The sequence below is a fragment of the Amblyomma americanum genome, chromosome 3 (genome assembly GCF_052857255.1).
Source record: "Amblyomma americanum isolate KBUSLIRL-KWMA chromosome 3, ASM5285725v1, whole genome shotgun sequence".
Classification (NCBI taxonomy): Eukaryota; Metazoa; Arthropoda; class Arachnida; order Ixodida; family Ixodidae; genus Amblyomma; species Amblyomma americanum.
Genome location: NC_135499.1, coordinates 109278102 through 109290479, shown reverse-complemented (window position 1 = coordinate 109290479; position 12378 = coordinate 109278102). Strand labels below are relative to the sequence as shown.

Sequence of the window (12378 nt, the reverse complement as noted above, 5' to 3'; positions counted from 1 at the left end):
ATTTAATAGGTTATGGCCACATATGGAGAAATAGTCATTCTTTACTTAGCGCTCATAGATCCCTTGCAGTCTTCATACTAACCCTGGGGAAGTGGCCCAGCGGCTTCAGCGATGCACCGCTGCCCTGCGACGGCAGGTGCTGCCACCGGTGAGGCTCGTGCGACCGAAGCTGCTCTTCCCGAGCAAATCCCTCGTGACCAATCATTATTTACCTGCCACCTGCATGGTGCGCAGTTTGCTCACAATTCGGCGCGCAGGTTGTGATGACGCAACAAGGTGACGTCACCGAAGTGGCTAGCCTGCCTCTTGTGTGCTTCTTTGGGGATTTTCCGCAGATTTTTGGCTCACTGTCAGCGACGCCGACAGCGCAAAATTTTCTGATACACGGGCTCCTTAACGGTGTCGCGTTAGAACATCTATGAAAACGAAGGTGCGCAACCAGGAAATCTAATCGGCAGCATAGCCAACAACCAACCAGATGTCAGTCCGAAGCCTCCAGCTTCCTGGAGTGCATCGGAGCTCCTGGTGGTTACAGTGTAGGGCCGCTAGGTTTCCCTCTAGTTTATGGGAACAAAATTCATGACTCAGGCTGAAGAATACTGGTATCACGCGCAGGAATCATGCAAAAAAGTTTCCAAAGAATTTCTCTAATTTCACTGTGCGTCTACGATGTCGTCCTTACGTGAAGAAGTACCAAGTTCATCCTCGAAGGGGCTGTGAATGCACGAAGCGTCATTTCAAAGGTTCAAAACAGAACTTTACGCGTACGCCGGGATGACTCCCGGAAGGCGTTGCGGGGCGGGAGCGTGGCTGATAGAAAAATATGTAAGCAACGCTGAGAAATATTTGCTCTAGTTTCGCATAGCGCGCAACTGTTATCATTTGGGGACTGCATTAAACAAAGTATGACAAGAATGTGACAAAGTATGCTACGTCATTTCGAAGATATCATCTTAAAACGCCACGATAAATCTACGTCGTCAAGCCAGATACCCACAAAAGGTGCTTTATGCCCCGGCAATTACCCCGAATAGCGGAAGCTTGTCGTGTAATCTGGCATTTCCGCCGCGCACACTTTATTGCCTCGCAAATACTGCCATTCAAACAAAAAGCAAGGTTTATATTGAAGGCAGCCCTCAAACAGCGTACACGACAAAGGACCCGCGCACTGTAGCATGCTATTTCGAGGTATTTCGTCCGTATCGCTGATTATATTGCCGTATTATTTGCAGAGTTTTCGGCTCTTGGTTTGGCTCTTCCCGAAGTTACTTGCTATATCACAGGTTATCATCCTTCCATATTGCCTCTCAACTTAATATCTCTCGAAGCATTTTGCCAAGTGCCTGGAAGGGCTGATACTGTGGAAGCTTGGGCAAATTGGTGTTACATGTTTTTCAGCAGCGCAGGGGACAAACTTGCACTTGTCACGTCCTTTGTCCCCTGCGCTGCTGAAAAACCTCGAAGGGCAGCAGAGCGATTCCGAAGAGCGACAACAATTAATTAGGCCCTCGGTCGACGTGAGCTGACTTGTGCTCGCCAACTCTTGTTGCTCAGTCCTCGATCTTCCACTACGCGAGGTCCTCGCTGTTCTCGCTGCCATCGGCCGCGGCGTCGAGTCCTGAGGGCGATCTCTTCGTCCGATCGTTGGGTGCCGTTGAGTGCAGCCTTCTCCAACCCATCACGTTTCTGATGTTCAGATGGTCTACGCTGCCCATCCCCTCTCAGTCTTGTGGCAGCGCTCCCTTCCTTTACCTTCCTTGTAAAGGAGGTGGCGGGGATGACTGCATACGGCTCGGAGACGGCAGCCCGGGTCCCTCGAATGGCGTAGAGGAGAACTCTGACTTCATACGGCGATCAGGCTTGTTTGAACTAATGTGACTGTAGCCCCCTGGAGGCGGCTGAGGCTCGGACGTGGGATGAAGGAAGCTTTCCGTGCTTGGTTGGTTTGTCGCTGGGTAATTAAATCTGCCACTGTATTGAGCTGCGCATACTCCTGCAGCCGACAAATATGAGTTGCTCAAGGTAGGCCAGTAATGACATGCATGGCTTCGTGGTTGAGTGCTTCAAATGTGGACCAGTGTGTTTTCGTAAGTTGTTGAAACTTAGCCTGGTGTACGAGCCGAGGTTCAAAGACAACACGAACAATACCGCGAGCTGTATCTGAGCAGAGAGCTCCAGTACAATTGGCTATTACGCGGATAAGGCCAAATGTGTTTTTTGCACTCTTGCACATAGCTGACAACCGAGCCATGATTTTGCCTGAATCATGAACTTGCAGGCCCAAAATATTGGTATGTTATAATTCAGGACGTGGCGCATTGTCAATAGTGAATAGGAACGAAGTGGCTCTGAAATTATGGCGGCTAGCTTTATTGGCCACATGGGCATAGCAGGATTTGGAGAGGTTGAGGGAGAGGCCAGTGTTGACAAGAAATTTGTGAAGATTGAGGGAATTTCGCAGGGTGTGTTGCTGCACCTGACCTGGGCGGTTTGCGGACCAGAGAGTGATGCCATCTGCATATGCTGGAACATGAACATTAGTAAGAGTGGAAAAAGTGTATATGAAATGAATGAATGCGATGTAAAATAGAGTAGTGGCTAAAACGGAACCCTGCGGTACTGTTCAATTAGAAATTAAGCGTCCGTAGGGTGTACCCTTAACGAGGATAACGAACACCTCTGTGAACGAAAAGCATGAATTGCTCGACAAACCTGCAAGGGCATGCCAAGTGATCACATAGCGTTGAGAATAGCTGCGTGAGGCCTCCGTGATATCTTTTGCTAGGGCTGCGCGAACGAGATGGCTCTGAGGTGTGCGACACGTGTTACGTCGTTGGCAAAGTGGTCAAGACCATCCTTGGATCAGTATCCTGGTCGGAAACCAGTTTGGAAGGAAAAACATTCCTGATGATGGTCGAGCCATTACGAGAGTCGAGTGGGAAGCACTTTTTCATACAGCATGCGAATAGATGGAGTAAGACAAATCAGACGTAGTGCCCCAACAGTTGTGGGTGATTTGCCGGGATTTTGTACCGGAATTACCACTGAATGTTTCCAACGAATGGCATTGCACTGAACATCCAGATTTAGTAAAACATTCTGAGAACTGAAGTCTATACCTCACCGTCCAGATTCCCGAATAGGCCATAAGGCCATGTGCAGTGTTAGGGCGGATGACTTCAATGGCATCTGTAAGCTCAGCCATAGTGAACGGGCATGTGATCTTAAATTCTGCCTCATATTTGGGACTGACTGGAACAGGTGCAGGTGGGCAGTCATAATTCGGAAAAAACTGAAGGGCCACTTGCGAAGCGAATTTGTCTGGAGAAAGACGAACGACAAGGCAAATACTCTCGGTGTAGTCTTTGACGGATGACTTGAGTTCCATGGAATGAAATATGGCAATGCTGCTTTCCCTAATTTTCATATGAAAAATATAGAAATATTGAATGCTGTCATGAGAAAAGCCGCACAGGAGTGCGCAGGAGTAGCACAGGGTTATACACAGTAGTAGGCTAGGTTGTAGAGGGTAACGATGAATTGCCTCCTGCAAGTGAAGACGGCGACTTGAGTAGCGGTGAAATACCGGGGGCAGGAGGCGCTGAGGTGCTCAGGAGACATCCTTGAGGCTGAGGGGTAGACAAAACAGCAGAGGCATTGATAGCAGGATGTGATCTTTCCAATTCATAACTACTTTTCATGTCAATCGGCCCCGCTGAGGTAGGCCTAACCGCCTCTTAGAATGAACGTCGGCATTGTGAAGGCAACGTCGGAGCGACTGTCCTGAGATCCTATGGCTCTCTTGGGTTCCTCAGGCAGCGTGTGGAGGTGACACTACTGCCAGGAAGGTAAACACAGCCCATCAAAGCAAAAAAGTATCCGATCGATTGTGGTTGTTGTTGCCTCAAAAGCGATGGTACATATACTAACGGTGGGGGATGGGCCACGGTTTGGTGCAGATCCAAACAAAAGAAAACTCATCCAGGTTTATCTCAAGCGGGTAATGAATATAAATAGAGGGATCTGTGAAGAAAAGTCACAAATTTTGAGAGATCTTGAGGAAATCGGAATAAAAATTGAGGAAACAAAGCGGTGAGGATTGATTTACTAAATTTGAATGCAACAATCTGAAATAAAGTGATTTTAAGAGAAAAGTAAAGGCAACGAGAAGTGAAGACAAAAATCTCCCATTTTCGATGACATACCTGTGAAGAAGCTCGCATACCTGCCTAATGGTATGCCATTTGACGGTTGCAACGAAGGAGAGGAGGACGGGATGAGTAAACGGCAGCCCTAATTGAGCGAGAGGATTTTGCAAAAATTTAATTCTCTGCCGTGCAAACCGCCGACAGAAGAGGATGAAATATGTGTCGTTTCAACGTCCCCGGCTGAAGCAAATAGATTCTACGTTGTGAACCATGAACGGCATAAATAATGATTGAGGCGATGAATCCTGCAGCGCAAAAGCGTCATGGAAATTTCACATTGCTTTGATGAGCGTGAACATTTGTTCCATAGGAAGTGTCCGAAATCCGCTTTACGAACGATGGACTCATGGCTCAGGCTCCGGTAATGTTGGAAACGTTCGGTGCAGACAGGGCGACAGCCCTATTTCGTCTTCATCGGCATACCCTGTGTGCGCACAGTTGATTGTGATTACAATACTGTTTTATTTGCATCTTGCATATCAGATGGCAAGGCGGCTGGAAGAAAGCTGCATGCAGGCAGCTGGACCATCCCACTGTTCCTGGTTTCTTTATACCGGCAGAAGGCGCACATCGAAAATATACGCACGGGTCTGGGCACTGGCATGAGCTGAGCCACAGTCGCTGGCACGTGCAGGCAGTTGAGGGTTGAGAGATGTGAGAGCAAAGATTGAAACAACAGACGAGCATCGCAACAACCTTTCCCGCCCAAACATCGACGCTGGCTGTAATAGATATCCCAGTTCCCTCCCACCCCAGTACTGGATCACAGACAGTACTAACCCGTTGTAAAACAGCACCTTTACCCTAAAGCCAGCACGTATACTAAGAGCCGAGGAAACTTTCGAAAAAATGTGTTCGAAACAGCTAGGAGATGCTAACTAGGAGACTGGATAACTAATATTGAATTGTTAACTTTTTAACTATTTCTGTTAGGCTACTTAATCATAGAGAGGTGTGTAGCCCACCGCAAGCAATATCCATATCAGTTTATAGAATTTCAAAAAACACCATTAGCTTCGGCGCTGCGGTCTGACAAATGTTGGATATTCCGAAGATTTCCGTTCACTGCAGAGGTTGCTTTCCTTGCAAGCTTCTCGAAAGCGCATGCATTTTGGCCCGATTTAGGCGAAATTGGTTGGGTCACAGCGCCGAGGGTAACCGTGTTTTTCAAATTCTCAAAACTGATATAGATATTACTTACGATGGGCTATACGCGTCACAATAATTATGGAGCCTATTAGTAATCGATAAAAAGTTAACTATTCAATATTAGTTAGCCAGCCTGCTAGTCAGCACGTTTTAGCTATATTCTGATGTACTTCACATCTGATAATGCTATGTCGAAAAAGGGCCCTTTCAACTCAAAAAGCCAATTTTTAAAATTTTTGTAAAATCTTAGGTGAGACACCATGTATAAAGAAGCGCCCACACGCAACTGATAATGTCTCATTTTCTACCATCCGCAGGATGCATCTGAAAAGCGGTACCAGGCTACTGTGCAGCAGTGCCAAAAAAATGTGGTACAGATTGAAGCTTCATGTTAAAAAAGGGATAGAACTATAGCAGAGCGTGGTTTCAATCCACGGACCTCTGGGTTATGGGCCCAGCACGCTTCCACTGCGCCACTCTTTTTTTTTTCTTTATTGCCTGGATTTGACCCATAACATTTACACAAAAAACACTCAACAAAAACACACAAAACACTATGTACATACGACACTGTGGTGGTCAGCCATCATGAGTCTGGCTTCGTCATACTAAAATTCACGAAGCATACAGAGCGGCTCTAGCCTCGAGAGCCACTCGGGAGGCTCCTCAGCTGCTTTCTGGATGGCCAGAAAGCAGTAGCGGTAGCGGGTTAATTGGTCCAAATGCCTCGGACTCTGCCATGGATGGTGGCCATCCCACCCGGACCATTTTGCCAACGTACCGTGGACGACGACACCGGGCAAGTATTTGGGCGTTCCGCTCGACGCTTATCGCGAAAGCGAGGAGTATTGAAAACAGCAAACGAAAGAAGCACGTGATAGAGCTGGAAAATGGAAAGGCACCAATCTCTCCATTTTCGGCAGAGCTACAGTCTGCAACCTGTTTTTTATTAGGAAGCTCTGGTATGTGATGCAGGTTTTGCATTGCTCTCGGGTGCACATTCAGAAGTTACACCGGATTTTTGCCGTCTTTATATGGGCTTCCGAATGGGGACGTTGCAGCCGAACGAACCTGTTCCGGCGGGTAAATGACGGGGGGTTGGGGCTAGGGCACCTCTTTTTAAGGCAGCTGGTGAACCGTTTTTTGTTTTTTCGCGACGTCTCAGACCCGTTCTTGCGCACCGTGTGCCAGGTGAGGCTGCGGCGATTGCTGCCCGAGTTTGTTGTTACCGCAGAAGAGCTCTCGGGTGGAATTTTTGGTTACTACAAAGAGATTGTAGCAAGTGTTAGGTTTCCTTCAGCGCGTTTTTCTAGCGATTATTTGTATAAAACTAAAAGAAAGAAGTTGTACCATGATCTTTGTGATATTGTTTTCCCAGAGCCTATGTACAGGGCCTTGTACAGTGGAGGTCCTGGAGCTGATGTTTTAAAAAGGGTAAAGAAAATGCAGGTGCCACCAGGAGTAAAGACCTTCTTTTTTAAATTACACACCGGGACACTCCCAGTTCCACTGCGCCACTCTGCTGATTGCGCTGCATAGCACCGTAGCCTATGTTAGAAGGCAAATGGTAGTACAGATTGAATATTTCTGTTTGAAAAAAAATCAAAGCTATAGCAGAGCGTGGTTTCGATCCACGGACCTCTGGGTTATGGGCCCAGCACGCTTCCACTGCGCCACTCTGCTTTTTTTTTATTGCCGACTTTGACATTCCAAAAACACAAGATGAACAATTAAAACGTGTCGGCAGACCTTTGCCTGACACGGCATGTTAAAATTTTTTCAGTCTTGCCAAATCATCAAGCACATCGATCCATTTTGGCTGTTCAGGGAGGGCCTTATACGCCTCCCTAAATCGCACAACATTTTGAATGAAATGTTCCCGTACAGGTTTCACTTGTTCATCTGCATTGTTAAACTCCATTCTGGTTTTCCACAAGCTGTGAAGTCCCAGGAGCATTACTGCATCAAATGGAAAATCATCTGTTTTGTGAAAAGGTAGAAATCTTAATGCCATATGCATTTAATGGTAGGTCTTTCTTTAAAGTTCTCTGAAGGACATCCCAGAAAAAAATGGGATCCCAACAGTCCAAAAACACATGTTCAATGGTTTCCGGTTTGCGGCACAGGAAATAGTTTGTTGACCAAGGGACGAAAAGACCTTTATCGTGCATCCACGTTTTCACTGATAAGGTATTAGTGTGCAGTTTAAAGAAAAAGGATTTGATCGCTGGCAATATTGGCATCTTAACTCTTTTAAGTACATTAGCTCCTGGGCCTGCAATGAGTGGCAATTGATATTTCGGCAGAGGAAGCATTGTGTCCACTAAGTCCACGTACAATTTTTTTCTCGACATTACACAAATACTCCATGGAAAACCGAGCATACAGCATTCTGTACGCGAGCACAACTTCTTTAAGGTACCCTCTTACCGCACCATTTACATGTACCGAACTTACAAGAAGGTCAGGAAGAAGTCGACAAAGGCGTACTTGCATTACGGTCCGGAGGAAGACATCATTTTCATCCCGTAGGTACATGAAACGCGAGACAACTTGTCTCAAAAATAAATGCGCCAGGCCAAGCCCACCTTTCTTCACAGAAAGAAACAGGTTCGTTTGACTCGTCCTTTCCCAGGTCGAAGCCCAAATAAAAACCGCAATAACACGATGAAGTTTTTGAATGCTTGACGGGAAGCACTGAGCACATTCATCACATACCACACTTTAGCAGCAAGGAACAGGTTGCAGATAATGGCACGCGAAAACATCGATAACTGTCTCCCTTGCCATGCATCACTTCTTTCCTTGGCCCTCGATGCTTGTTCAAGCCAGTACGGATCTGGGTCCCGGTAACTGTCAAGCGGTACTCCTAAATACAACGCTGGAGTGGTGGACCAGTGCATCCGAGAATAGTGTTCAGGCGCGACGTCCCAGCCACCGTGCCAGAACCCGTTGCTTTTTTCCCAGTTGATCTGAGCTCCAGTGCAGCTACAAAATTTTTGCACTACGTTCGTTACCTCAGGAATACTTTCTGTATTTCCACAAAATACAGCGATGTCATCAGCATAAGCCAAGATTTTTACGTGCGCTGATTGCAGCCTGAAACCCGTTATGCATTCATTATTCCGGATGGCCAAGCAAAGTGGCTCAAGGTACGCCGCGGACAGCAATGGCGACAGGGGACAACCCTGTCTTACAGAAGATCGCACTTGCAGGCTGCCAGTGAGTTCGCCGTTCACAACAATCTGAGTCGTACAGTTTGCGTATGCCATTCTGACACCTTCTGTTATTATTCGGCCAACATTCGCATGCTCTAGTACGGCAAACAGGACGTCATGAGACACCCGGTCAAAGGCTTTTGCCAGATCTAGTTGTATCATCGCCACTCGGTCATCAAAAGGGTCACAGCATTCTAGTATGGACCGCGCCACGTGTATGTTCGTAGCGATTCTTCGACCTTTTATGCCACACGTTTGGTGCGTGTCTACAATCGATGTTATAACACTCTGCAGTCTCTTCGCCAACACCTTCATGATAATCTTGTAGTCGACGTTTGTGAGGCTTATCGGGCGATAAGACCCCACTATCAGAAGCTTTTCAGCATCATCGGTTTTAGGAATGAGCACTATGTGCGAAGTTGTGAAGGACAGCGGAACACGTTTTTTCTCATAACTTTCAACGACAATGACTTGCAGTATCTGGGCTATTGCAGTTTTGAAAGCTTTGTAGAAAGCTGCTCCCAGGCCATCGGGGCCAGGAGCTTTACCGGTTGGCAATGCATCTATCGCGTCCTCTATTTCTTGCAAGGAAATCGTCAGTTCGAGCCGTATTTTGATTTTTTCGTCAAGTTTCGGCATAAGTGGTAGAAATTCGCAATGGAAGCCCCTTTCCGATTTCCGCGAATGACCCAGCATATCTTTGAAGTGATCACAGATTGTTTCGTTGATTACGCCACTGTCTGCCGAAACCCCTGCCCCAGTGTTTATTTGTCGTATTTGCTTTCGGCACGAGTATCGTTTTTCATCGGATATCGCTCGTTTTGTTGGTGTTTCCCCTGCCCATAGCTGCTCAGTTCGCGCCCGAATAACTGCCGCAGTATACTTATCGGCGTCCATTTTTTCCAGCTGGGCTTTGACATCCCTGATTTCATTAAAGCATGTGCCTGGTTGTGCGCTTTCTATACACGTGAGGTATTCAACCTGTTCACGAGGCTCTGCTTCCTTTTGTTTCTCGGCATGTTTCAACTGCGTACCTTTTTCAATCGCTCTTATTTTTACCCTTTGCTTAAACTCCTCCCACTCTGGAGCGAAGTTCGACGGTTGCGCTGTAATTAGCTTCTCTAGTTCTTGCTTTACTTTCTTAGCGAATCCTTCGTCCTCCAACAACTTAATATTTAATTTCCATAAATGCCAATTAAACCGCTTTTTGCTTTGCTGCCTGCCAAAGGTTGTAATCATTAGGGCGTGGTCACTGAAAGCCACAGGTCTGACATCATACAATGTGCATAGGGAAAAAAGTTCTGCCGACACATACACTCTGTCCAATCGGGCAGGGCTATTGCCCTGAAAATGGGGCATACCGTGTACAAGGGCCGTTGGTGAAGACACTTCCAATATCTTCTAAATAATGGCCATGGACCAATTCGTTCAAGACATCAGCACTCCTATCTCTCACAAACGAACTTCTTGCACGATCGGTAGCCTGACAGACGCAGTTGAAATCGCCCAGTAGGATTAGTACTTTGTCACAGTTTAGGTATGTCTCAAAGCGGTCAAAAAAACACTCTTCGCTCGGACTCCGCATTTGGTGCATACACAAAAATAACTCGGAACTCAACGCCAGAGTACAAAAAATCAACGACAAGAAGACGGCCGCTATCACACGAGAAAAGTGACTGCACCGTAATACCGAAATTATTGCGAAGAAAAAGTACGCAGCCGCCAGAGGCACCTACAGAATGACACACACATACTTCAAAGTGCGTACGGAAAACGGACACCATACGTTCCGTAGCTTCTTGGCTTTCAATTTTTGTTTCTTGTATTGCAACTACGTGCAGATCGTTGTCTAGAAGAAGGCGACTGAGCTGGCATTGTCGCCTTCTTGCTGCAAGGCCTCGCACGTTTAAAGTGGCTACACGCAGTGCTTCAGTTAAAATGAGAGCCATATCGAGAAAAAAAACGCCTTATTTTATGGTGTCTGCCTTCGCGCCACGCCTAAAAAAAAATTCCCAGACCCCAGAACGGGCTGTAAGCATGAAACTACGGAGGCGGTTTCCCCGCCTGCCGTGTTTCGGAGGAAGTGTTCGGCCGCAGCTACAAGGTCGGCCGCCTCATACCTGCGGCTTTGGACGGCGGCTCGTCTCCGCCATTGCCGTCCTGTTGAAGCGCCGTGCTCTCACCGTCGTCGTGCGGGCGCTTTCTCGCCGCTAGGTTAGCCTCCCCGGAAGACATGTCCATGCTCACAGGGTCAGGAGGAATGGAAGGAGCCCCAGTAGCGACTGGGGATTTCACCTCGCCCTCCGACCTCGGCCCTGCGTCCTGGCGAGGGGCTGGTTCACGTATGGTTACGCCCTCCTCAGCAACAATTTTTTTCTGTTGCGATGTCTCCACGGCATTCGCCTCGCCCGCCGCTGTCGCAGTCGTAGCGGCAGACGTCTCTTCCATATACGCCGCGTCCATGAGGAAGGCTGAAGCGTCCTGAGTGTTAACGGACCCGGTGACTTTTGTGTAGGTACGCTCGCACTGGCTGTCCTCTTGGCCGAACCGTCGACAAGCACCGCACCGCGGTATGCGGCACTACCGGCGTAAGTGGCCCGTGCCACGGCAGTGAAGGCAGAGCGGAGCCCTGCCCGGCACGACCACGAGAGCCAGCTCACCGGCGACGCTCACCTGGTGCGGAATGTCGTCGAGCTTCACTCCCGGTTTCAGCTTCAGGGTGACGAGCCTTGTAGTGGAGCCTTTGTCTGCCATACCCTGCACTCGCCACCGCTCGCGGGCAACGTCAGTCACCTTGCCAAATGCCGCGAAGGCGAGCTTCACGTCGTCGTCAGAAACTCTGTGCAAAAGCCAGTGGACTTTCATGCGCACGTCTTGGTTAGCTGGGTCGATGACGAGACACCGGCACTTTTTCACAACCAGCTCACCAGCACTCACAATATTTTTCACGGCGTCTTCATCCTTAAACGTAACCGCCCACACGTGGCTCATCCTGTAGACTCCGATGGCGATTACTTCCGGCAGGAGCGATAACTCAGCCAGAACATCGCGGAAATCTTCCACCCGGTATGGGCGTGCCCTGATATCACAGTGCAAAAAAACTGTGCTGGGAACGAAACGCCCTGAAGGCAAACTCGGTAGAACTACCTGGTATTCAGCACCTGTTGAAGAAAAAGCGCCAAAAGACCTATTTCCGCGGCCCTGCTGGGCCGCTGACGCCGCTCCGACGGAGCTCATGATAACGCGTCCGTTCGCTAGCGCGGCCGGAAGCAGAATCCGGACTGCGCCACTCTGCTGATTGCGCTGCACAGCACCGTAGCCTATGTTAGAAGGCAAATTGTAGAAGAGATGAGCAACTCACTGTTGAAAAAAAGAAGGAAAGAAATGGCCAAAACGCTAGCAGAGCGTGGTTTCGATCCACGGACCTCTGGGTTATGGGCCCAGCACGCTTCCACTGCGCCACTCTGCTTTTTTTTTATTGCCGGGCTTCGACAGAATACAACAAAAAGCATCCACGTGTAGACACCCAAACTACAAGAAGGAAGTATGATGATGATGATGATGATGGATTTTTATGGCGCAAGGGCATCTATGGCCAAAGAGCGCCATGGCACAAGGTATTTTTTCAAATTCTCAAGGTGGGGTCGAAGACCCATTTCCCAAGCATTTCACCCTAAATAAGCCGAGCACCAGACCAGGGGAAAGCTTGTACCCATTGTATCACCGGTGGGTACCCGGCGGCACTGGGGATCGAACCCCGCACCTCCCGCATGCGAGGCGGATGCTCAACCACTTGGCCACCG

The 12378-nt window shown here is 48.3% G+C and overlaps 2 non-coding genes across 2 annotated transcripts; both read right to left on the bottom strand.

The window, feature by feature from the left end:
* Nucleotides 1-6968: 6968 nt before the first annotated feature.
* TRNAM-CAU (transfer RNA methionine (anticodon CAU)) lies at nt 6969-7040 on the bottom strand. Its single transcript has one exon. It is a non-coding gene; the product is annotated as a tRNA-Met (tRNA).
* A 4932-nt stretch (nt 7041-11972) lies between these two features.
* On the bottom strand, nt 11973-12044 carry TRNAM-CAU (transfer RNA methionine (anticodon CAU)). Its single transcript has one exon. It is a non-coding gene; the product is annotated as a tRNA-Met (tRNA).
* Between the last annotated feature and the right edge of the window lie 334 nt (nt 12045-12378).